Below are 23,636 nucleotides of genomic sequence, written 5' to 3'. Positions count from 1 at the left end.
TCTCTGCTTGCTTCCCTTTCCTTCTATCTCTTAAGAGAGAAAAGGTGGTGCAGGCCACACCCCAGGGAAATGCCTTTTACGTTAGATCAAGGATGTGACCTGGGTAAGGGTGGTGTGACAATCCCACCCCAATCCTCTTTAACATAAAATTACAATCACAAAATGGAGGCCAACCACACAATTCTGGGAATCATGGCCCAGCCAAATTGATACGCACATTTTTTTGGGGGACATAATTCAATCCATGACACCATTCAACCAGCTCCTAACCCTCTCTGCCTTCCCATCTCACCTCTGGACAGAAGCTGCCCCTTTTGTCTCTTGTATCCACTTGACTAAGAGGCACATTCTTCACAACTATCACTTTTTGTCCCACCATCCAGTCCAGTCCCTGTCTGGAGGGTTGTCCTCGTAAATTGTTTTAGTTCTGCGCTGATAGAGAGTCCAGGGGCCATGCTTTCCGGGGCACCTCCGGTCTCAGTCAGACCATTAATCCTTCACCTAAGATAATCCTTGTCTACTATCTAGTTAGTGAATAACCCTCACCCTCCCTCCCCACCCTTGTAACCATCAAAGAATGTTTTCTTCTGTGTTTAAAATTTTGAGTTCTTATAATAGTGGTCTTGTACAATATTTGTCCTTCTGTAACTGACTAAATTCACTCAGCATAATGCCCTCCAGATTCCTCCATGTTATAAGATGTTTCACAGCTTCATTATTGTTCTTTATCGTTGTGTAGTATTCCATTGTGTGGATATACCATAGTTTGTTTATCCATTCGTCCGTTAATGGGCACCTGGGTTGTTTCCATCTTTTTGCTGTTGTGAAAAGTGCTGCAATGAACATGGGTGTGCATATATCTATTCGTGTGATGGCTCTTATTTCTCTAGGATATGTTCCAAGGAGTGGGATTGCTGGATCGTATGGTACTTCTATTTCTAGCTTTTTAAGGAAGTGCCAGATCAATTTCCAAAGTGGTTGTACCATTTTATATTCCCTCCAACAGTGTATAAGTGTTCCAGTCTCTCTAAAACCTCTCCAGCATTTATTATTTTGTGTTTTTTGGATTAGTGCTAGCCTTGTTGGGGTGAGATGATATCTCATTGTAGTTTTGATCTGCATCTCTCTAATGGCTAATGATCGTGAGCATTTCTTCATCTGTCTGTTAGCCACCTGATTATCTTCTTTGGTGAAGTGCCTGTTCATATCCTTTGCCCATTTTTTAGTTGGGTTATTTGTTTTTTACAGCAAAGATTTCTTATTCACAACATAGTTCAATGTGGAATGGTAGGGATGGAGTGGAGTAAACTCTGTTCTGCACAGTCATTCAGGAACCCAGGAGACCCACCTACTCTAAGTTCTTAGAGTCCTCTCCATTCAGCTAGGGAAAGAGAGCAAGGATCACATGTGGAAGGTTCTTATGGCCCAGGCCAACAAATAGCACCCATCACTTTTGCCCCCATTTGGTTGGCAAGATACCGGTAACAGGTACTATTCAACCTCAAAGGAAGCTGAAAAAGATATTCTAGCTCTGTGCCTGGGAAAAAGAGGAGAACAAGGCTACTGGTGAACACTAGAAGTCTAGTTTGGGTTGCATTAAAAGAAGGCAACAGAAGGAAAAGCAGTTTAGATGAGAAAGCAGTCAATATGCTACTTCCCAAAGGAGGAAGCAGCATTTTCAGTGATGACATACAGGTTAATCTTCCCAATAGAAGCTTGCAAAACTGGTTATGCTGTCATTTGCAAATATACAAATTGCCTTAGATAAATACAACTGTGTGCCAATGTGGGAAAAACAAAATAAAACAAAACAAAAACACACAAAAAAACTCTGCTTGGTCACACTCCAAGATCCACTAAAACACTGTGGTAGATGTAGGGGTAGGCATCCGCCCTCAGTTTGGGTGAGGTTACAGGCATACATTTGGTTATTTTAAAGTCCAGAGTGTAATTATCAATCTCCTGAAAACAATTTTATCCTAATTTAATCTTAATTACATTGAGTCTCTTTCTCAGTAGCTGCAATTATGTTCTTCAAAATAATCCCACTGGACATTACTCAGACTTATTGAGAGTGGTTTCTTATCAGAGTTGGTGGGAAGCAGGGCTAGGGATGGGAAAGTAGAGATCTTGTTTACAAGAAAGCCCTTAATACAGCACTGCATGAAAGAAAGACATTGATAACGCAATAGTACATGGTTATTATATTATTATTATCATTATTTTAGTTTATTTGTTGTAGTTGAATTGCTTGTAGAGTTGAAATACCAGAAATAGTACCTGCCTAAGGGAAATTCACCTATGAGAACTTTCTTTATTAAGAGATAGCAGGAAAGCTGTTTTCCTGGTGATGCAAAACAGGACTGTGGCTCCCTTCCAAAATTCTACTTTCTTTAAAAATCTGGTTTCAAAGTGGACTTTTTAGTAGAGTAGATAATTTGGATCCCTAGTGGCACAATGGTTAAGTACTTGGCTGCTAACCAAAAAGTTGGCAGTTGGAACCCACCAGTGGCTCTGCAGGAGATCTATTACTGTAAAGATTACAGCCTAGGAAACCCTATGGGACAATTCTACTCTGTTCTATAGGGTCACTATAAGTCAGAATTGACTCGATGGCCCACAACAACAGTAACAACAACAGATAATTTGGAGATGCTGCAGTTGGTCCCTGTGCCTGAATACCAGTTGTCCCTGCAGTGTTTTGTGGCACAAATGGGAAATATCTCAAATTAGATCCAGGCTCTTGAGCTGAGACAGCTTAAAGAAAGCCACCAAAGGGGCTGGAAGGAAACCACTGCCCTTTCATTTATGCAAGGATGAAGCATCTCAGCCCAAGCTTCAGTTCCTTAAATAGGTCCTCCACTTCATCCACAGCAGCTCCAGAAGTCCCCAGCACTGGCCTTGCTTGCAAGCTCTCCAGCAAGGTCGCCAGCATTTTACAACTGCTGTCATGACAATGACTCCTTGGCAGGGTGTACGGTCACTCACACTGCCATAGAGCATGGATAGATTTAGCTCAGTAACTGTGCTTGGAAATTGGGTAGAATGGGCTGTCATTACCTCTTCTGGCTTCTGTCCTGTCTTTTCTCATACGATGTGAGTTATCTTGGGCAACACTGAATAATGAATAGAACGTAGGTGTCGTGGTGGTGGGGGAAGGCTATAAATTTGTTTTCATGATTGTTATCTTCTCATTTTATATATTCAAGGAATTTGAATATGTATCTAGAAAAATCTATGAAATGTGCCTAGGTTCACAATGTAAGCTCAAAAGTAGAACTGAAATCCAGCCAGCTTGGCTCCAGGACCCCATCTTACGAATCTCTCCTATACTCTATTGCCCACCAGCTCAGTGTAAAAAAAAAAAGAAGTGAAACATTACAAAAAATTAGAATTATTATTATTATTCTTCTTAAAGTGTTCTGTTGACATCCACATCAAGAAAGAAAACACCATCATTAAATAGCTAATCGAGACTGGGTTTCACTTTGGAGAGTAGAAATTCATGGGAAGAATTCTAAGGAAAGTACATGCTACATTAATCGGGCACTCAGGAACTCAGTAAGCTCTCAATAAATGACAGTCTCTAGTAATAATATAGGAATCCCTGGGTGGTGCAAACAGTTAGGTGCTCAACTACTAGTTGAAAGCTTAGTGCCTCAAGATGTGCCTTGGGAGACAGGCCTGGGGATCTGCTTCCAAAAAGTCACAGCCTTGAAAACCCTATGGAGCCGTTCTACTCTGCACACATGGGGTCACCATGAGTTGGAATAGATTCAGCAGCAACTAACAACAAAAGTAATAATATTACTTTCTATTGATTGAATGCTCACTACGTGCCAGGCACTGTTCTAACAACTCTATGACATAATAAGCTCCACAACATAGGCACCACGATCCTCATTTTATAGACAAGTTAACTGAGGCACAGAGAATTTACGAAATGTGCCTAGGTTCATAAAGTAAGCTCAGAAGCAGAACTGAAATCCAGCCAGCTTGGCTCCAGGACCCCATCTTATAATCTCTCCAACTCTATTGCCCACCAGCTCAGTATATGGGTCCACTTTTCTGTGCCTCTTTTATTTCTGCCTGGTTTTTCAGGGTGTAATTCTAAAAAAAAGTGGGGCCATCCTTTCTTACATGATGCCTACAGCTTTTCCTCTCCTTTTCAGACGGCGGCCCTTACTCCAGGTGGAAAGGGCAATGACTAGGAACCTTCCCACTCATTGAGCAGGTTCTGATATTTGCAGTCCATGCTGAGTCAGGGTATTTGGAAGAGGTAAGGCAGCTCTAGCCCAATAGCAAAAGGGGAAACGAAGGTCTTCTCTTCTTTCCAAATTCCCCGAAAGGTTACAGCGCAGGTTAGCTGGGATGATTGTCTTGGAACGGATTGAAGAAACGTTTTTACTGAGAATCGTTAAACTGCTCAACCACAGATACACACACACACACACACAGAGTACACATTTGAATTTTTATAGTTTAGGCATTAGTAAATTAACATTTACTGACATTGTAGTTGTATTGACCAGGTGAAAATTATTAGGGCTTAAATGTTTCTGCCCTTTTTATAGTAACCTTTGTTGCACAAGTTATAAGAGAAGTAATAGTCTAGGACATGTAGCAGGATTTCTTTCAACTTTGGCTTCAAACTATCTTATTGGAAATTTTTAGAGATAAATCTGTGGAAGCATAAGTTATATAATGATGGTTATTCAAGTAAGAAAGATTGATTTTTAACAAGTATGTCAGAAAGTGTTTCTACTGATGAAAGGGGTCTCCTCTTGTAGTAAAGATTGGAAAGCCATGTACTTATTCCAGTGCTCTTCCCATGGCTAATCAAATCTTTGAAATGTTTTAAAGAGCCTTATTAACATTCTTTCCAACTGATCTTTAGTGGTAACAGATATTTGCCCTTTGAGGATAAATTTTCTTTTCTTTTTTTTTTTTTTTTAGTTAAGAAGAAGTAATCAGGAGCTGAGTCAGAAGAAAATGTAGGAGATTTAAAAAAATGATAAGGCCTCTGGTGAGACACAGGGTATGGCAATAATAGAGAGATTAAATTCACTCATTACTCTGAAGGCAATTTGCAAAAAGCAAATACTAAACAACGACAAAAACTACAGGAAAGTATGGCAGTATTGTGTTTGCAATTTCCTGACGGATGTGGAAACTTGACCTGATAGCATTTTTTTTTTGTATACATGAATTGTCTTAAGGGTGTTTCTATGACTCAATTTCATATTTAATATGCACATGATATAGCTATTTAAGCAGTAGTTCTGGTATAATACAAACATAATAAATGGAAGATTAATGTCCTAATACTGTTGGATAAGAAGAAAGGAAAATCAAATTAGGCCAGCATTTGTCCCTGGTTTAGAGACAATTTTACTATAAATGCATCTCTTTCCCATCTCTACCTCAGGAATAATCCTCACCTTTAAGGAGTACCCAAAATGGGTGAGAGTAATGCAAGGTGACTCTGAGGAGAAAATAATTTATGGAGTTCTCTTGGTAGCTTGATACATGAGTGAAGACTCTTTCTTTTTTCCTATATCTCCCCAACCCCCCCCAAAAAAAACCCAAACTCATTGCTGTTGAGTTGATTCCAACCCGTAGAGACCATGTAGGACAGAGCAGAACTGGCCCGTAGGGTTTCCAAGGAGCAGTTGATGGATTCAAACTGCTGACCTTTTGGCTAGCAGCCAAGCTCTTAACCACTGCTCCACCAGGGCTCCTTTTTTCATCCATAACACTGGGTGTGAAAAAACAAACAAACACACGCACACATTTTAAGCCTCTATAGTAGGATCTCATTTTTAGTATTGCTACTATATTTAAATTATCAAAGGGATATGCCATACTTTGGAATCCTATCCTAATAGATTCACGTTTCCTGACTGTTACTCCTGAGTTCAATTTTAGAAGACCGTGGTTGGTTTCCGAAAGACATAGCAGAGAGGAAAGCCCCAGACTAGGAGGTAGCAGATCAGGGCAAAGTCTGTTACTGCTAGATCTGTGACCTTGACGAAGTTACTCTATTTCTCTGGGCCTCAGTATTCACTTCTTTAAAACAAGAGAAACGGACTACAAAATTTCTAAAAGTTTCACTTAGTTCTAACCTCCAGTAATTAATGTTCTCAAAGTCACATGCTGGGTGTTTCGTGAGTTTTATAGCACTGATATCCTAAGATACTGACTTACTTGGCATTTGGCTTTCAAAAAAGAGCCAGTTAGGCAGTCACATTCTGTCTTCCCTGAAAGTTTGAACTTGGGGAGGGAATGACCTACCCTAGCACTCACATAATTATTATTCTTATAGTGAGGGAACTTAACGATCAGCTGGCCTATTCCTTGGTTGATATACCCAGGAATTATCATCATTATATGCTTTGTGTATTGGGTAGCTGAAGGACTACTGTACTTTTGGACTGCAGAGTTTTGCAATACTCCCCTTTCTTTTGATGGTTTTAAACAAGGAGCAACTATGAAAAATTGCATTAACTCTCTTCCACATGTATTCATAATTGACTTTGAATTCTTATACATATCAATCTGATTATAATCATTCTATACTGGACTAAAGCGATCCAGAACAAAAAGTAGTTTATCATTTTCATGGTCATGAAATTGTAATACATTTACATTTTTTGTTAGGTTACAAAAATATGGCATATGAAACCCTTTGAGAAATTCTGAAATTCCTAATTCCTCACCCAGGGCTCTTTTCACTTTATCACAAAGCTACAAAAGTAACACAAAACATTTTCCACGAGTAACTCAATATACCTCCTCTGATTATCAGAAAACCTTTGCAAATTCAGACACCGTGGCACAGAAATCTCACTGCTCCTACTCTTGCTTTTAATATGTTTCAATGTCTGAACACTGGAAGTTTCTGCCTTGCCTTTTAATGCTCAATTTCCAAAAAGTGACTTGGGTGATTAAATGGTAAGCCTACCTTTGCACATACACCTTATAGTGAACATTTAAAAAACTCAGCACAGCTAGGGACAGAACAGCATTTACTAGCAATGTGGTTGTTGTTAGGTGCTGTCGAGTTGGTTTTGACTCGTAACGACCCTATGTACAACAAAACAAAATTGCCTGGTCCTGCGCCATTCTCACAATTGCAGCTATGCTTGAATCCATTGTTGCAGCCACTGTGTCAGTCCATCTTGTTCAGGGTCTTCCTCTTTTTGCTGTCTACTTTACCAAGCATGGGATGTAATAAATAATAATGTCCACCATACTTCAAATTGAGGAATATTTGTAAGGTTAACTGGAATTGCCCTTGGAATGAAAAGCTCATGACAAAATGGCTCTTCAGTGAGATAATCCATACTTTTTAAACTGCAAGTTCTACCTGACTTTATGGTCCCAGCAGGTACTCAGTGAAAGCGTATGGAGTTGAATTGAAGTTTTCATGGCCATGCAACTTGAGGGAAATGGGACTATACTATACTTAAAATAAAGTTTCAAAAAATCCTCAAATTTCAAGTGGCTTTTAGAAGACTTTCAAGCTTTAGAAGCTGAGGGTTAAGCAAGTTTTTTTCATATCTGAGTTATGGACTGAACTCCTAGAAATAAGTGCATATTTATCTTTTGCTTTCAATAGGGAGATCTATCTATCTATCTATCTATCTATCTGTCTGCCTGTCTATCTATCTATCTGTATCTCATCTCTGCATTATCCAAAGACTTCCATGAGTAGATTTTGGGTAAAGGCAAGGAAAAAGGACAAAGAAGGAAAATGAAGCAGAAACTTTGAAAGGAAGAGGAAGAGAGGAGGAAGGAACGTCAAATAAAAACTTAGCTAACTTCTATAAACTATTTTCGTCTAGAGTACATTACTTTTATATTTCTCTATGAGATATTACTATTAATGATATTATGGAGAGCTCTATTGTTGTTTCAGTATAAATTAGCAGATAAAGCTTTTTAAATTTTTTTATTGATTTTCCTTCCCAGAAAAGGAAATTCCCTTTTAGTTGACAGCAATCTATTGTTAGTTTTCCTCTGTCTCTAAAATGGAATCCCCTTGGCACATCTAACAGAGAGCTACAGGGCAAGCTAGCTTCAGCATCTTCAAAGTCAATAGATGAAGAATAGTCCCTGGCTTCAATGGTTGAGAATTCCACTTTCTCTTTCATGACTGCACTTTTGTCTTGCTGAAGCTGTGTATTTGGATAAAAATGATGACCCATCCAGTAGGGAATGGCAATTCTTCTATTAGGTGTATAGGTCAAAGCTTGGGCTGAACTGTATACAATTTTCAGGAAAGAATGTGTATCAGTCAACTTTTGCTGAGTTATACTATAAAACAAATGATCCTCTCTCAGTGCCTTACAAAAATGAAAGTTAATATTTTACTCATGTTACATGTTGGCTGCCTGTCAGTTTGTGGCTCTGTTCCTCATCCTCTCCTCTTTGGGATCCAGCTTGATAGAGGAACCCTGTCTGGGGACACGAATGAGCTACGTCAGAGGGAAAAGGGAGAGATGATAGAACCTCACAATGGCTCTCAAAGTTTTTACTCAAATTTGACATGTCACTTTCACTCACATTTCATTTACCAAAGCAGATCACATGGCCATGTCTGACAGGGATGTAAAATCCCCCCACAGGAAGAGACAGTGAGTATTTTGAACAATAATACAATCTATCGGAGAGAATATAAGACACACATGTTTAATGTCTTGAACTCTGCTGGAGGACTAAAATGGCAGCCTGATTCATCCCATCTCATAACTTATAGATTTATCCTTATGAATGACAAAACAGGAGGCTGGGGATGAACAAGATTTGTGGACAAAATCTTTCGTTGGCCCTCAGGGTGCCAAATACTTTCCTCCTCCAAATGTTATAAACAGACTTTCAAACTTGAATTCGATGACCATCTTTCCCAGGAAGCTTGCCTGGATTAACCCAATAGTCTCCTACTTTACATTTGTTTTCATGGTAGTCCCCTTTCTCTGTCCTTACTCCCTCCACGAGGCCCTCTCCTTGTTGTAATTTAAAATAATGATGAACACATGTTTTACTGCTTGTTTCTCCTATTGGACTGTAAGTTATCTAAAAGCAGAGGTTGTTATGTGGCACGATAAAAGTTATTGCCTAACTGATAAGTTCCTTTAGACCAGATCGAACACTGACTTGGTTATACTATTCACTGCTCACAATGAGACAGCAATTTGGTTTCAAGAACCTTTAACACTTAGCTTTTTTTTTCAAGATATAGAGTACAGGATTTGCAACATTCATTTATTCATTGATCTATTCAACAAATATTAAGTGCCCACTATATTCCACACACTAAGTCAGGGACTGAGTTGTAGCACCAGGTATTCACAGTTTCTGCCCCCATGAACCTTACCTTTTAGTGGGGATGACCAAACATATTGTTACAAACTGTACTAAACACTATGAAAGGCACGTAATGGGTGCTCTGAGAACATATAGGAGACCTGGTTTACTTGGTTCCACTGCAGAGTCTTCCCTGACAAAGTGACAGTTGAGCTGAGATCTGAAAGGTGAGTGGCAGTTAACTACATAAAGAATGAAAACAATTCTAAGAATTGCACAAAGGCATGTGCAAAGGTCCTGAGGTGGGAGAAAGTGAAAGAAAGCCTACTTGGGAGGGAACACAGAGAGCAAAGGGGCACACAATGTGAGAAGCAGATAGTGTCTGTTTACTCAGGGTATTATATATCATTTGGGTTAAAGATTTGGGTCTGTATCTATTTGAAAGGTCTTTAGGTTGGAGGCATGACTAAGTTTTAATTTTTAGATGTCACCCTGGTTGACTTGTGAAGTGGATTGGTAAGTGGCAAAATGGATGGCGAGATTCCAACATAAAGTCTTTTTCAGTGGTAGAGACAAGAATTTCTGCTTAGTTTGAAACTGGCATCTGAAAGTTAAATGGCACACTAGTTTTATTCTGGATCTCTTAATTCTAGCAATTAGTTTTTTAAAAATGTAGACTCCAATCTGGCAGATTAAAAAAAGTCTGATTTAAGTTATCCCATGGTTCATGATTTACAATATATTGCAAAATATACCTCTGAACAAAATGATCTCAACTCTATCAAGAGTATAGGTCTATGACCCTCTAATGATTTCAGTGGATGGGCTTCAAAGAATCCATGAAGCCCCTGAAATTCTATGCAAATTGTTTGTGTTTAGGCTTATGTGTTTTTCTAGGGAGAAGGTTCATGAATTTTATCAGATTCATGACCCGCAAAATGTAAAGAACCACTCATTTACATTATCTCTTGATCAACTCATAGTTACTCCATCATCAGAATACAGTCCTGGGTGATATATCTTGAAATGGTAGAATAGGTTAGCTAACCACCAAAGGTTTGTGCTCCTTTTTCTTAGTGCAAAGTGGTTACTGGGAAGCAGCTACCTAGTCAGAGAGCGTATTTCCTAGCCCCCTTGTATCTATTGGGGGCCATATGACTGTTTCCAACCAACAGAATGTGAGCAGTTTGTTTGACACCTATGTAAAGTTAAGTAACTATCTGACATACTGTTTCCATATTTTTCCCACCTTCCCAGGTGATCTTGGATGCCATGTTTTGAAAATGGCCATAACTCAAGATGGAAAAACCCTTGATTCCCTAGTCACAGAGGCAGCCAGGAGAGCTGTCCAACTATGAACAACTGCACTGAATTTTGATAAGTAAGAAATACATTTTTGTTATTTTACACAACTGAGATTTAGGGGTTATTTGTTAAAGCCATTAATCTACTCTGACATACAAAAATAACATCTTATACAGGACGTTATAGCAAAATAGGTGTGTTGGCTGCAGAAAAGCCCTCTTTGGAATTCTTCCTGGAACCAAGAAACAACACTGCCTGGCAGGCCGTAGTTTCTTGGTATCATTTTTCAATTTGTAAATTACTCTGAATCCAGATTTGTCAGAAATTAAATCCTTGGTTGCATGAGATTGTGATTATCATGGATACATAATGATCTTTAACCATATGAGAATACTTTTAATAAGGTAAAAGAGAGACATTTTAAGAGGGTGGAGATATTCATTCAGTCAACAAATATTTGTGTTTGTTAAGTTTTTTAATGTAACCAAGTATATCCAAAAAATAAGACACTTAGGTCTATGTCGTGGCAACCCTGTCTGTACAGATTAGAACTGCTCCATAGGGTTTCCAACGTTGTGAGTTTTCAGAAGCAGATCACCAGGCCTGTCTTCTGAGGTGCCTCCGGTAGGTTCGAACTGCCCACCTTTTGGTTAATAATCAAGTGCTTAGCTGTTTGCTCCACTCAGGCCATGGGTTGGAATTAACAGGAGCTAATAAAACAAATGAAGTCTATGTAAACCAAATTAACAAGAGAATTGCAAAGACATAGATTTACGTAACATTCAATACACACAGTTTAGTATCCCATTACCCCATACCATGGAAGTCTTTTTGACCACTGTACATTTCTACTAAAATTATTCACCTGAATATATACATCAAGTTGTTCAAGATTAAAAGAAAATCATGGGTATTTCAAATTATTACAAGAAGTTGCTAGAAGTATTGTCTAAGTGCTTCAGGGCTCAAATTAGAGCTTATATTGAACTTGTATTGAAACATGAACCTGAATATTATGCAGTCTATTGTGATTCTGTAAGATAAATGCAATCTCCCTTAACAGGTACCTCAAGTACCCATTCACCCACCCCCCCAAAAAATCAACATTCCAAAATAAAGTGCAATGCTTAAAAATTTTCAGGAGTTCCCCATTGCCTACTGCCAAAGTTTTCAAACTTCAGTCATTTATAGAACACCTCATCAGTTTTTGCGGTGTATATGTACAATCTCTTTTAAAAGTTTCCTAATTTTGTCTATATGTCAACTCACCATGGTGCTATCTACTTTTGCTTCATCTTAAGCAATTTTCTTACCTGTGAAAATTTAGATTTAATGTACTAGTTACATATTTTTCTAATTTGTATAGAAACAAATACATAACTATTAAAAATTTAAAAACAAATACATAACTACTAAAATTTTAAAAACATCATTCATGTACCATGAAACAACATCTTGATTATTACCAGTGGCACCCATGCCATCCTTTGGGAAATTCCAGTTGGAAGGAAGGTACTCAAACCACTGAGCACATTTTACAAGGCTCCTCATGATCTAGCCCCTGACTCCCTCTCCTCCACCATCCTCTTTAATTGCCTGGGCATCAGTCATGAAGACTGACCTTAATCCCCTGACTATGGTATGCTTTGTCTTGCTTCCATGCCTGCCCCAACAGGCTCCATGCCTTTAACACTGCCCTTCCTCACCCCTAGACAAACCCCATGGACTGCCTCTAAAAAGCCCCTATCACTCTGTTCAAGACTTTCTCTCCAGATTCTCCCCCTACCCACAATCCCAAATCTATGCTGCCTCCAGCTTCTGCCTTGCTACTGGGTTTCATCTTTGCACTTGGTCCCTTTAGTATGATGTATGGGTGCTATTTTCCACTAGGCTTAATTCTACCTTCACCTCTAAATGCTGTCTTTTGGGGTTTCTAGAACCTGAGTTTGGGAATACCACTGCAGACTCTCCTACTTACCCAAGGTGAAAATAAGGCCTTTTCACTGTTGTTCTTTTTGCCTGGAATGCCCTTTCTTGCCCTGGCCTGGTAAGCTCCTGCTTACCCCTCAAAACTCAATTCCAATATTACCACCTCCTGGAAGCCTTCCCTGCTCTCTTAGGCAGAGTTACATTTTTCCTTTCTGTTATGTACTACTACTTACTAAAACAAACTAACAAAAATAAATCAGTTGCTATCAACTTAATTTTGACTCATGGTGATGCCATGTGTGTCAGAGTAGAACTGTGATCCATAGGGTTTTCAATGGATGACTTTTTGGAAGTAGATTGCCAGGTCTTTCTTCCAAGGTGCCACTAGTGGATTCAAACTGCCAGCCTTTAGGTTAGTAGCCAAGCAATTAACAATTTGCACCACCCAGGGACTGCTAGTATGTACTACACTATTATAATTACTGGTCTAGATATCTGTCTCTCTTTTTGTTTGAAGTATAAGGCAGGGAATACGTTTTTGTTATCTTTGTTTCCCTTGCACTTAAAAACAATGCCTAGTATATAGATAGTGCTTAAGTGATGTTTGTCAAATACATGAATAAATTAATATAAACTGGAAATGTATGAATGTACTTTGGAATGTTGTGTGCCATCAAGTCCGTTCTGACTCAGAGTGACCCTATAGGACCTAGCAGAACAGTCCCCACAGAGTTTCCTAGGCTGAAAACTTTACAGGAGCAGATCGCCAGGTCTTTTCTCCAGCAGAGCTGCTGGTGGGTTTGAACTGCTAACCTTTTGGTTAGCAGCCAGGTGCTTAACCATTGCACCACCAGGGCTCCTTATACTTTGTAAAAGAGCTTTGATATTTAGTTCTTGGATATAATAGAAGAACGGAAGAAGAAACATTCCTGCAATAAAATAATGTGGGGAGACGAATAGTTACTGGAGCTCTCCCTCCCCTTCCCACCAACTCACCCTCTCATCCCCAGCCCCAGGCACAGGAGGCTCCTGGAATAAATAATAAGAGCTTAGTTAAAACATCGAGCAAGAATCAGCCTGTGACCTGAATGAAATGTCTTGTTCACGCCCAGCTCCAGTGTGCAGCTAAATCCTGTGAAGAATTTTGTGAGGGCTAAATACTAGGAAAAACCCTTGATATTTACACAGTACATTTTTCCCTAGTCTAAGCTGAAGGAAAAAAAAAATGTGAAAAGAGGGGAAAAAGCCAAAATTAAATAAGCCAGCTGGTTTAACTTCTCTTTTTACATATTTTCCATTGCAATGCTCTCTTAGTCATAGTCTTTCTCAACCACTTTACTGCTTTTCATTTGGCTGAAAAATTTCAGCCCTTTCTATATATTTTTTTTTTTTAAATACAGAATTAAAGGTTGAATGGAGCGTGATTTGATCCTCTCTCTCTTCTATTCCCTTTCCACTGATACACACACACACACACACACACACACACAGGGCCTCACATTACCATTACCATCCAACTGCATTTGGTTAAAAGCAGGTTCTGATAACAGCAACCAGAAACAAGATCTCTGCTCTTTTTTGAGAAACAAAGCTCATCTTTCTTTCTTTCTTGAGGTGCCAAAACCATTAAATGTGGCTGCTCCCCCCGCCCCCTCACCGCCGCCTGCCGGTGTCATTCTCCATTCTCAGCCTAAGAAGCAAAAGGAACAGCTGCTGAGCAACAATAGTGCCTTAAGGAGTCAGTAAATAGGCAAGGCCTAATTTTCTTGAACTTTTCCACCCCTGCTCCATCCTCAGAATGAGTGTTTTGGTGAGGGGGAAGGGAAGGAGGATATGGAAGCCTCCTTTTTTCACTTTGTCTTTCTCTGTTCTTAAAAATAAAAGAGGGAAGTGTTCATTGGGGGAACTTTGTTTAGTAATTTTGTTCCAGTCTTAAACAACAACTAAAGACTATGTTGAGTGTGTTTGTGTGTCTGCCCATGTGTGTGAATGTATGTGTGCATGTGTGTGCAAGTACACACATGCAGTTATGTGTGTGCATGTGTATGCACATTGTGCACATGTGTGCGAGCGTGTGGGGGTGTGTGTGCATGTGTGTGTTTAGCAATTCCGTTTTAGTCGTTGTTGCTCAATAAAGGAGGCCACTCTTTCTCCCGGGGGCCCAGGCGATTTGCTCATCAAAGGAGAATCTGACTGGTGTAGTTCCAGCAGGTCGCTATGCTGAGACAAGGCGGCCAGTGAGGGTGACTTTTCAGCATTTCCAAGTGGGTGAAAATAATGCTAACCCTGTCAAAGAATCAAGTAGCAACCCAGACCTTCTGTTCAGTCCTCAGACAGCGACCACCTTTCCTTTTTACAAACTCCTCTTGCCAGGCTGGAAGTGTTTTTTTCTGCATGGAGCTCAAGAGTAACCCTGGCTTGGTGGCTGTAAATTGCATCCTGGAAACCCCAGTCACCCAAATCCATTGTCATACCAGCTTCCAACACAGCGGCCTGATGCGGTGGATCATTTCTTCTTGAAAAAGTCAGCTAGTAAGAAGTAAATCAAAGCTTTGAACCTTGCTTGCTATGCTGCCTGTGTGCATGGAGCTCAAAGGGGATGCTTCTCTTTCCCTCTCTCTCCCTCACTAACAAAGGCCCTCTAATCCTGATTCCTTTACACAAAAACAAAGTGTAACACCAGCCGAGGGACTGGAAATAAAATGAATGCTAGAGGAGCAGCTGGTACATTAATGTCCCCAAAGCGTTAGCTGGTACCTCACCCTGAAACCCAATCCCCATGTATCCATGGAGCGGGGGAGGGGGAAGCAGCACTTAGTTTTGCAAAAACATGATGAAATGTATTTTAACAAATAAACACAATTTTGGCAGAAGTGTAGGTATTTTTAGCCAGTAAATGCTTTATGTACTCGCTGCCAGCTCTCCCCTACCTCTCTCCACCCCTCCAACTACCCCTCAATGAATAAAAGCTGAGGAAAAAAACATGAACTCCCACAAATGCATTAAATCAAAAGAGAATGGCTGAGCCCCCACTTTACAACCAAATATTACCTCTGATTGGCCACTGCCTAAACAATCCTGGGTAATTTCAGTTGTGTTTTTTTCCAAGTCTTGAATCTTGCCTAATAGCTAGCAATGTTTGTATTTAGTCACCATTTTCTGAACCCTGTCTCTTGTTGGCTTTTACCTTTTTGCAAAGTAAACCCAGTGGGAACTCTGGGAAGTCTAAGTGGCAAATCTTCAAGGCAGGTTAAGTAAAGAATTGTACTTAGAAGAGCTGTATACTGCAGTTTTCCCTGAATATCTTGGTGTCAATGTCCCGTGATTCTCTAGGGCTGAAGACAAACAAAGTACAGAACACAGCCAGCTTTTCTTAGTACCTTGGCCAGTCCCATGGTGGGAATTCACTGTTGCTGTGTGGTGGCTCGGGGGAGATTTATTGAGAAAGAGTAATTTGAGTTAATTCCAAAGCTCACGAAGACATATGTGGCATTCACCCAAGAGTTCAGTATGAGTTCTAGGGAGAGACAACTGTAAAGCAGAAGTGAGAAGATGGTGCTGAAAGCAGGAAAAAGAACCACAGAAGTGAAAGAACATTCATGTGGGACCTGGTCTGCGAATCGGAAAATCCCAGAGAAAGAAATCTCTTTTTTTGAATGCTACTCCCAACTCCCCATGGCTGAAGGCCTGTCGTAATTGAAGTTTGCACTGAAGAGCCTCCCTAGGCTGCTGAGTGTGATCACACTTAATTTCAAGTAGCAAAGTCCATTTCTACCCATATTTTCACACTAATCGGGTGAATCTGAATACTAGCTGTATTGAGGCTGGTTTTTGAATGACTTGCCCAGCCAATATGAACGTTACTTTTAAAAAAAAAGAAAATGTGTTTAGTAGTTCAGAAACAACCTTTTGCTGACCCTAGACTCACCTCAGGAATCCTGTCAAGAGCACATCTTGGAATAGGCTGGTCAGAAAGGATTATTGTCTCCAAATGTTTCCTCCCTAATCTAGCTCATTCTGTCAAAATTCCCTGCTTCTTTTCAATCCCCTAATACCTTGGCTTCCAATCCTAATTTTATTTTCTTTGTCTCCCTGGCTTTTGACCAACACTTTTCTGTGTTTCATAGGTCTTGTTTCCTCTTCTAGACCTCTGAATCTGAATAATTTTCCAAGGTTTGGTTCCTGGTTGTAGCACAGTTAGGAAGCTTTTGCGTAATGAACTCTGGCTCCCCGAAGGCTTCAAGATGGTGGAACAGTTCCAGGTTTCATGTCAAGACGTGGCAACTTCCAGAGGAAAAGAGGGGGCCGTCTCCTCTCATGCCTCCTTAGGAGTTTCCTAGCAGACTTCTCAACTATCATTACTTAGATTTGTGCCCCCTGTAAATGCCCAACGAAGAGACTGAAATGACTATTATTGGCTTAGACTAACCAGGATCCACCCACTATATCTGGAAACAACTTTGAGTAAATTACATAGCTGAAGGGAGGTGGGGTGATAACTGAACCAAATGAAAATTTGGTTAGGAAGGTCAAGGTGGGGAATGGCTACTGGAAACCAGTAGTGTTTGCTACACTGCACTTCTTCTTCAGTCCACAAACAGTCATTGACTCAGTTAACTCGATTTAATTTCTTCTATGCAGATGAATCCCAAATCCTTATCACTGGCCAAGACCTCTCCTGATCTCAAGTTACACATTCATATTCAATATTGTTTACTATAATTCACTTTATATAGTTGAAATTCATCTTCCCTTTCCTCTCACACACTTCGCTCAAACTCAATCCTTCTCTTCACCTCCCTATTTATGTTTATGGTACCATCTTTCTCCTTATCATTTAGGCTTCCTCTTCATAACCTCCAGTCCCTAACTCTATGTTAAATTAGTCACCAAGTCCTGTTGATTCTTCCTTTAAGGGATTTGTTTCATTTCCATCTTTCAGGTTTTTTTTTGCTGCCATCATTCAGCTTAGACCCCTATCACCATATGCTTAAACTAGCTGCCTGACAGGCCTCTTTCCTTCCGTCTCTTCCCCCTCTAATCCATACTGTAATCAGATACCAAATAAATCTTCTGAAAACACTTCAATTTTGTCACCTCATTACTCAAAAGTCTTTGTTCCCCATTATCTCAAGATTTAGTACAAATTCCTTAGCCTCATATTCAAAGAGGTCTTCTGCAATCCAACTGCAACATACCTTTTCAGCTATTTATCCCACTACTTCTATATATCAACCCTTCACCAATTGCAATGGATGGAATTGTGTCCCCCCAAAAGATTTGTTAAAGTCCTAATCCCTAGTACCTGTGAACCTGACCTTGTTTGAGAATAGGGTCTTTGAAGATGTTATAGGTTAACATGAGGTCATACTAGAGTAAGGTGGATCCTAATTTTATCTGAGTGGTGTCCTGATAAAAGAGGAGAAGATACATATACAGATAGAGGAAGGACAGCCATGTGATGATAGAAGCAGATGCAGCTGCAAGTCAAAGAAGCCAAGGATTGCTGAGAGCCACCAGAAGCTAGGAGAGAAGCATGGAACTCTCAAAGACTTCAGCAGAAATCAACACGGCTGATATTCTGATTTGGACTTCTGGCCCCCAGAACTGTGAGACAATAAACTTTTGTTCTTTAAAGTCACTCACTTTATATTTTGTTATGGAAGCCCTAGGAAACTAATATACCAATCATAAAGTTTAACTCACCGTCTTTCCAAACACACCCTGCACTTAGAGAGAGATGATATAGGCTTGATTCCATACCTTGACATGGACTAGCTGTGAGTCTTTGGGCACATTGTCTTGCTTTTTGGAGCCCCAGATTCTTTATCTATTAACTGGTTTTAAGATCATGCCAATAAACAGTGTTTGGAGCATAGTAGGTGCTCAATAAAAATTTATTGTTGAACAACGAATGGCAGTTTTTGACATTGAGTCTTGAAGAATCCTTTCAAAGCTAGACATTTGCAAATCTTGACCCACCTCTGAAGTTTTAACTCCTGCCTCTCACCTTCTCCTCCATGCACTCAGTGCTCCTGTAATATAGACTTGCTCCCCCATTCCCTGGATAGTGCAAATTCAGCCCAACTTCTTGCTCTCACCTATATTCCTACTCTCTATAAGGTTCTTCTTTCTTTGCCTACCTACAGAGCTCCTACTTGTATACTTTGAGACCTAACTTAAACATCTTCTTATCTGTGAGGACTTCCATTACTCCCAGGAGATAAATGAATCTATACCACCCTTGGACTCCCACATAAGGGGGGTTTAAATCAAGTTGTTGGCTGTGGTTGAGGTCTCATCCAAAGGCTCCACTGGGGGTAGAAGATATCCACTTCCAAGCTCACTCATATGGTATTAGCAGGTCTAGTTCCCTCATCATATGAGCCTCTCCACAGGGCTGCCTCACAATGTGGCTGCTGGCTTTTCCCAGGATGAATGATCCAAAAGAGAGCAAGAGAGAGTACACCCAAGATGGAAGCCGCAATCTTATTATAACCTAATTTTAGAAGTGATATCTCATCATTTCTGCTGCATTCTAGTCATTAGAAGTGGACCAATAAGTTCAGCCCATACTCAAGGGTCAGAAATTACACAAGGACATGTATATCAGGAGGTATGAATCACTGGAGTCCATCTTAGAGTCTGTTTTCCACAGTCAAGGACTCTTGGTTGACAGAACGATAACACAGATTATTTTAAGAAAATAGAAAAATTATTGGAAGAATGCTAGGGTAGCTTATACAACTGAAAAAAGAGGTGAAGAAACAAAGGGCCTCAGGGACTGCATTTGATATAGTGGATCAGTCCTTTCTTCTCTAATACTTTTCTTTACACTACTTCTAGATCAGTACAGCCTCTTGATTCTCCTCCCACCTTCCTGGATGCTTCCTCTCAGACTCCTTTGCTAATTTTTCCCCTTTTTTCTAATCTTTAAATGTGGAAGTGCCACAGGACTCAATTTCCAAACCATTTCTATTGTCTTTCTACACTTACTCCCTTGGATATGTCATATAACTCCATATTTTAAATGGTGTTTATACATTAAATACTTTCTCTATTAGTTAAGAAAATGCTGGCTGCTATAACAAACATATCCAAAAATGTATACTGATTAAACATGATAGATGCTTATTTCTAGCTGACATAAAGTTCAAATGGGTGTTCTTGATCAGTTAATAGCTTTCCTCCAAGTAAGGATTTACGAATCTAGCTATCTTCATGGCTCTGCTATCTTCAATTCATAGCCTTCAAGGTTGTCATCTATGTTTTTAATGAGCCAGAAAAGGTAAAAGAGCTTGGAGGATCAGATAAAAGTGATTTTTATGGGCCAGGCCTGGCACAGCACCTATCACTTTTGTTCATGTTCTATCAGCCAGAAGTTAAATTAACTTGCAGGGGTGGCTGAAAATTTTGGTCAGGAAGAGAAACAGAAGTTTGAGGACCAGATACCAAAAAAACCCCATTACTGTCAAGTTGATTCTGACTCATAGTGATCCTGTAGGACAGAGTAGAACTGCCCCATAGGGTTTCCAAGGCTGTAAATTTTTACGGAAGCAGACTGTCACATCTTTCTCCCACGGAGTGGCTGGTGGTTTTGAACGACTGACCTTTCTGTTAGCAGCCAAGCGCTTTAACCACTTTGCCACCAGGGTTCCTTGGGGACCAGATAGCTAGTATGTAATGAAACTCATAAATTTTTACCTCTTTACTTCTTGCACCAAGTTTCCTTTCTTCAAACTACAGTCTCACAGTTCTATTTACCTAGTTATTGTCTTCTCAAGTAATATCCAAAAAGCTGTGTTACCAGAGAGGAAAAAGAAAGTTCTCCTTTGGAGTTTCAATTTAAAAATATCCTAGAAGACAGCCTTACAGGCTTTGCTTGGGTCACTATAAAAATGGCATGGCCGGGGCGTCTGACTTCCTCCAACTTCACGAGGAAGAAGGAGAATCAAGATCAACAGCCCAAGGCTGATTCTTACGAAGCAGATGTCAGGCATACCTCCTCTCTCCAACCTTTTTACCAGTTCTGATGCTGGTCATCCCTCCCGTGACACTCTCTACTTCTCTCCTGGGTTTGATAATTCATTGCAATGGCCACTCAGAACTCACACACTATACTCACAGTTACGGGGTTTATTAGGGAAGTAACAGGGTACAACTTGGGATCAGGATCAACTTGGAAGTAACAGGGACAACTCAGGATGCAGTTCTTCAATCAGGATTGCTTCTTCTTTCCATCTGCTGCCAGGCCCTGCTGGGGCCTTGCTGCCATCAGTCGCCAGGTTCCTGCTGTCTCGCACCTCTATCGCTCTTGCTACTGCTGCACTGCCGTCTCTCGCTGTCTTCCATGTTACAGCTACTCACTCTCAATCTGTGTCTCCCTTTAAGCTTAGCAGTATAGCAAAATTGACCAAACCCTTTGTTGTTGTTGTTAGCTGCTGTTGAGTTAGTTCTAACTCATAGCGACCCTATGTACAACAGAATGAAACACTGTCCAGTCCTACGCCATCCTCACAGTCGTCCTTATGCTTGGGCGCATTGTTGCAGCCACTGTGTCAATCCGTCTCATTGAGTGTCTTCCTCTTTTTTGCTGACCCTCTACTTTACCAAACATGATGTCCTTCCCCAGGGACTGATCCCTCCTGATAACACATCCAAAGTATGTGAGACATAGTTTCGCTATCTTTGCTTCTAAGGAGCATTCTGAGCGTACTTCTTCCAAGACAGATTTGTTCATTCTTTTGGCAGTCCATGGTATATTCAATATTCTTTGCCAACACCACAGTTCAAAGGTATCAATTCTTCAGTCTTCCTTATTCATCGTCCAGCTTTCGCATGCATATGAGGAGACTGGAAATACCACAGCTGGGGTCAGGTGCACTTTAGTCTTCAAGGTGACATCTTTGCTTTTCAACACTTTAAAGAGGTCTTTTGCAGAAGATTTGCTCAATGCAATTCATCTTTTGATTTCTTCACTGCTGCTTTCATGGGTGTTGATTGTGGATCCAAGTAAAATGAAATCCTTGACAACTTCAATCTTTTCTCCGTTTATCATGATGTTGCTTATTTGTCCAGTCATGATTTTTGTTTTCTTTATGTTGAGGTGTAATCCATAGTGAAGGCTATGGTCTTTGATCTTCATTGGTAGTGCTTCAAGTCCTCTTCACCTTCAGCAAGCAAGGTTGTGTTATCTGCATAATGCAGGTCATTAGGGTTCTATATACCTTATTTGCATGGTCCCATCCCCACAAGGGTGCCATGCACTGTATTTACATTATTAGCAAGTGATCTAATCCCTTTGGTGGGCCACAAACGCCTCATTTGCATAGTCCCATCTAGTCATTTGGTGGAAGTTACAAAGGCTATTACTAAAACGCCACATTAAGTGATTTAGTGCAGCACAGTCACCTGATGACCTCTTGGAACTATCATTGTGGTCAGGAGAATGGGATATTTTGATTGGTTTTATGCTCATTCTGTGGCCAAGAAGACTGAAATTTACCAAATGAATTGGAGGCAGTCGTTGGAAGAATTTCTGACTGTGAGCTAAGTAGATACCACTATTTGTGCCTTTTTCACAAACTGCTGATGTAAAGCACAGAATTTGAGGTTTCTAAGGTTTTAACTTCAACTCAAAATGTTCATTGGGCTTGTATGACACCATACAGCAGACATTGTAGAACTAATATTTTACTTTCATTATTTGATTCATTTATTCATTTAGTTCTTATTAACGACCTGATACATACAAAACTCTGTGTAAGATGCATTAGAATATTATTTTATGCTAAGAACATGGTGGGCTCTAGGAGCTACAACTGAATCACTGTCATATTCTTTTGACTCAGAGATGCTTTTCTCCTGGGCAGGAAACTATCCTACTTGGCTTTACCTTAGCACTATAATTTAGTTTAATTAGTGAATCCTTGAAGGGCTTCTTCTGGTGATTCTTAGATTTCCATCAGTGTGGGAGTGAAAATAAAATCATGTAAGGTTTCCTGGCTCCTTTTCAATAAAGAGCACTGAGGAGAATCTGATTTCAAGCCAATTTCCACCAAAAGGGTGATGAAAAAGCTGTACTTTTTTTTTTTTTTATAATTGTTTGAAACAGTACCTCCTGTATTTTAACCTCATCAGCCCCACAAGACAGGTGTGCTGGGAGGTGGGTAGGTGGAAGGTCTGGCTCTAGAGTTGACTGCAAGCTCTCCTCTCCCCCACAGAATTCCAGTGGCAGGCATTGAACTAATGAAGTTAAGAGCTCACATTCTCCTCTCCAATGATGCCTTAAGGAAGTGGTTCTTAAAGTGAAGTTCCCCCAGACCAATAGCATCAGCATCACCTGTAAACTTGTTAGAAATGCAAATTCTTGGGCACAAGCCCAGATTTACTGAATCAGAAACTCAGGTTGAGTCCAGCCAACTGTTCTGATAAGCTGTCTAGGTCACTGTGAAGCCAGTTAAAGTTTGAGAACCACTGATTGTAGGTGTTCTGCTTCACAGATGTAATTTTTATGATGCTGAATAAAATTGAAACTTGGCCTTTTCTTGACGCTATATTTCTGATGGTATTTTCTCCAAGGGTTAGAGTGGTGCCAGCTCAGTCATTGTCTTAGTTTTGTTAACAACTCTCTACCTACCTGAGGAATAAATAAACAATCTGAACATGGGGTTTGGTTTACGTTTTTGCCTGACTTATTCACTCTGATAAGAATCTAGGTGTGCTCTTCAAATAAACTTATGCCAGTCCCAGTTGTATTGAGTGGGAGATAAATAGGGAGGAATAGATTCCCCCTCTCAGCATTCCCCCTATTCACTCCCCAAAACACGTACATCTGACTCCAGGAAATTGATACCCAAAGAGACTTATTAGACTTCGCAAGGTAGAAGATACAACCAGACCGAGATGTGGAATTTGACTATAGCTCATGTTACAGTTGCTATGTCTGCATATTAATTGGAAAAAAAAAAAAACTCCACTTTTTCTAAATAAAGGAGAATGAGACCTTTCTAATCTCAGGTCCTCAGGTGATGACTTAAACTTTCAAAATTATATTTGACTATGTATAGCAGAGGGTCAGTGAAAAAGGGGAA

The 23,636-nt window shown here is 40.0% G+C and overlaps 1 long non-coding RNA gene across 2 annotated transcripts in view; it reads left to right on the top strand.

Annotated features, from left to right (window-relative positions):
* Positions 1–23,636, top strand: part of LOC111821986 (uncharacterized) — a 91,432-nt gene that overhangs the window by 35,799 nt on the left and 31,997 nt on the right. For both annotated transcript variants that reach the window (XR_002825284.1, XR_002825285.1), the window contains one exon: positions 10,567–10,690. This is a non-coding gene — a long non-coding RNA (uncharacterized LOC111821986). The remainder of the gene's footprint in view (positions 1–10,566; positions 10,691–23,636) is intronic.

This window comes from Trichechus manatus, unplaced genomic scaffold, assembly GCF_000243295.1.
Source record: "Trichechus manatus latirostris isolate Lorelei unplaced genomic scaffold, TriManLat1.0 scaffold00119, whole genome shotgun sequence".
In the NCBI taxonomy this organism is placed as follows: Eukaryota; Metazoa; Chordata; class Mammalia; order Sirenia; family Trichechidae; genus Trichechus; species Trichechus manatus.
Note: the sequence above shows the minus strand (reverse complement) of the source record. Positions and strands in the feature narration are given on the sequence as shown.